Source organism: Zingiber officinale, chromosome 8A, assembly GCF_018446385.1.
Source record: "Zingiber officinale cultivar Zhangliang chromosome 8A, Zo_v1.1, whole genome shotgun sequence".
NCBI classification, from domain to species: domain Eukaryota; kingdom Viridiplantae; phylum Streptophyta; class Magnoliopsida; order Zingiberales; family Zingiberaceae; genus Zingiber; species Zingiber officinale.
In genome coordinates this window covers 73,934,229-73,936,832 of record NC_056000.1, presented here as the reverse complement: position 1 = coordinate 73,936,832, position 2,604 = coordinate 73,934,229, and positions in this window count along the sequence as shown.

The window sequence follows — 2,604 nt, the reverse complement described above, 5'->3', positions numbered from 1 at the left end:
TAGTTCCGCCAATAAATACATCCTTTTATTCATATTGTAGTTCAGGTGAAAATGCTCAAAACTTTTGGGCAGCGTTTGGAGGATAATATCGACCTGGGTTTCTCCATCGATTTCAGCTCTAAGAACTTGTATCTCGTTTAAGTAAGCCATCATCTTGAGGATATGATCCCTTACGGGTGTCCCCTCTGACATGGTGGATGTCATTAATTTTCTCATTGCCTCTTGCCTAGCAACCCGACTCTAGTGTTTGAAGAGTTCCTTGAGATTGTTCATTATATCATAAGCAGTTGGTAAATCCTGATGCTGATGTTGCAGCATATTTGACATTGAAGCCAAAATATAGCACCGCGTCATCTCATCTGCCTTTATCCATTTCTTATGATACTCAATCTCCTCTTCACTAGAATCATTATTAGGCACATCAGGGCAAACCTTTGATAGTACAAACTAATAACCTTCAGCAGTTAGGATAATGTCCAGGTTTCTTTTCCAATCTATATAATTGGGACCAGTAAGTTTGTTCTCTTTCAGTATAATAGCCAGTGGGTTGAAAGTCATCCTAAGAATCACAAAATAAGTTTTGGTCAAGACTCTAAATTTAAAATAACATTGATTCCTCAAACAATATTATTTAAATTTATCAACACCTCAAATCACCGTAAATTTTGCATGTCACGATAGTGTGAGCGTATACAAAATCAAACATTTGTAAGAGGAGATTTTACCCATTAATTTTATTCTTGTCAACCTAACTTTATGACAAATAAAATTAATAGTTGGTTTTCCTTCGGTCAGACAAATAATAGCAATGACTCCGATGGGGAGGATACTATTAAATGTGCTAAAGTGTATACCATTACTTGATACTTAGCCCATTAAATAAGATTGTGCCCCTTCCGATGGGGAAGATCAAACACTCCTAATTAATTTCCTATAATCATCCAAAATGGAAGTTTGATCTAGTGATCCGCAAACAAACTCATCCGATATGGAGGAAGACACTCAGAGCCAACGTGCAAGTTGGTTTGCATCACTTACAAACTAGTAATGGAGATCGTGGAATTTATTTAAAAAATTCCTCTCCCACTTAGTTATTTAAGGTGAGGAATTTTAACCTAGCAAACACACATCACATACATCACAGTAAATAAATGCAATAAATATGGAAATTAATTTTCCAACTATTATGACCTTTTCTATCACTGTCCTTCGCGTGGTGCCAGCCCTAGGGTTCATGCCATCGGGTCCATCGAGCTTCCTTTTCTGATGCGCCTCTGGTCCTCCATTAGCACCACGCCTCGCAAGGATACGATTCGCGACAAAAAATAAAATAAATTAAAATTTTACATACATCGATCCTATATTCCACAAGGGAATACACATCAAGTCTAGATAGAATATAAATGTAAAATCCTAGGGCTAATACAACTCCTGTTGTATTAGTTAAATACAATCATGCACACACAATAAAATGCTCTTGACATGTCCAAGGGTCCAATCACACACAATAACCATAAGTCATAATAGTTAGAGCCTGCAACCACAGAGTTAGCATATCCTACTATTATCTTGCCCAAATTATGTATGGCATGTACATAATTAAACTGAAAACCAAACACACAGAGGCAAACCCTAACTCTGATACCAATTGTTGATTGCTACTTGGAATATCATACCGGTTCCCCTGTATAAAAATTTTGTATAAGTCCTGAACCTTTCCTAACAACCTATTGTGTTCTTTAGAAATTAAATTTGGAATCGCAAACGGAAATTAACATTATTGATTCCAAATTCAACTCATCTGTTCTTAGAGATTTAGACTTGGATCGCAAACGATGCTTAACATTATTGATCTAAATCCACCCATGTTACAAAGTCGATTAAATATTTATTTCAGATATCGGCTCTTAGTGTAACAACCCAAATTTTCTCATTTCGAATCCCAAAAATAATTTTAAAATATTTAAAAATGCTATAGAAAAATTCTAGAGATTTTTAGAGTATTTTTATGCAATTTTTGGAGGTCGTTTGGTATTTTTACTAAACGAAGGAAGTTTTGACAAAAAACGTCCAAGCCGAGATTCAAACCGTAGACCTCGGACCTGAACCGAGCCTTAACCGAATCCAGCCAGCCAACTGTTCTGCAAACGTTTTGTGAATGAATATGGAACGAAATACATTTAAGTAGTAGTTAGGAACATTAAAAATAAAAGGGGAATAAAAGACTCGGCTGAGGATTCGAAACCGTGACCAAGGGTTTCGGTGAAAACGTAGTCAACCAAGTGTACAAACAGTTATTACTTGATCAAATAAAGGAAGAACTTTATTTAAGTATAGTAATTAATAAAAACCCTAGTTATAAGAAAAGGTTTAGGTTTTCTTTTTCCCGAAACCTATTCTCTTCCTCTCCTTTTCTCTCCCAACGGCGCAGCTGTTCTCGGGCGAAATCGCAGTTGTAGCTAGGATTCCTCCCTTCGGTGGCCGGCGAAGGTCTCCTTCCGGCGGATCTTCGCCAAATTGAGACCACCTCGGTAGGAGGGCCCGTAGGCACGAGGAAGAGGCCGGGAAAACTCAAGCATCTTCGCAAACCCTAGATCTTTTTCC